The following is a 744-nucleotide window of genomic DNA, read 5'->3' on the forward strand; positions in this document are numbered from 1 at the left end:
ACAGGCTAGCCCAGCCCCTGGGAGCCTGGGCCCTGGCCCGCCAGCCGCGCCCTCACTCCCTGTGCTCCTTCCTCAGTCGGTGCCCAGCGTGCTGCTCGTCAGACTGGTCCAGGAGCGCCTGCTCGAGGACGACTGCATCAGCCGGGTGAGAGCCCCACGGGGCTGGCGCTGGGGGAAGGGAGGCAGGGTGGTCACCAGGTGGAGGGAGGCGAGGGCGAGGGTCCCATCCCGGAGCGGAGATGACCCGGGGCCATGGCCAAACTGGAGCTCGGGGAGGGTCAGGCCGTGGACGTGGGTTTCACCTTGGATGGAGGGAAAACGACAAGGTGGAACCTGGGGTGCCCATAAGCCCACCACGGGGTCACGGGGGGCCTTTAATGGAAGGACAGTGTGGACGTGGGGGCGGGGTAGGTGAGGCAACCAGCCAGCGCCGATGACGCAATCTGAGAGCAGAGCACAGGGAGTGGACACCCTGGGCCGGGGGGGGCAGTAGGGTCTGGGGGCACCCCAAACTCTGAGGTGGGGCTGAGCCCTCAACCTGAGGAATCGGGTGCCACCTCTGAGTAGATGGGAGTCGGAGTGGGGTGAATTGTACGACAGACACCAGCGGGTGTCCCAGCACCACCCCCCACACACACACACTCACACACACACACACAGATCTTATTCAGAATCTGCCTTCGAACACTAACGTGCCACTAAAGTTTGAGGAGCACTGATCTGGGAGACTTTATTAATGCTGGT

The 744-nt window shown here is 63.8% G+C and overlaps 1 long non-coding RNA gene across 1 annotated transcript in view; it reads left to right on the forward strand.

Moving 5' to 3' along the window:
- The window catches only part of LOC107184095, a 10,268-nt gene that overhangs the window by 1,397 nt on the left and 8,127 nt on the right, over positions 1–744 (forward strand). Inside the window, exon 2 of the long non-coding RNA XR_001514918.1 lies at positions 77–145. This is a non-coding gene — a long non-coding RNA (uncharacterized LOC107184095). The remainder of the gene's footprint in view (positions 1–76; positions 146–744) is intronic.

The sequence above is a fragment of the Myotis davidii genome, unplaced genomic scaffold, assembly GCF_000327345.1.
Source record: "Myotis davidii unplaced genomic scaffold, ASM32734v1 scaffold651, whole genome shotgun sequence".
In the NCBI taxonomy this organism is placed as follows: Eukaryota; Metazoa; Chordata; class Mammalia; order Chiroptera; family Vespertilionidae; genus Myotis; species Myotis davidii.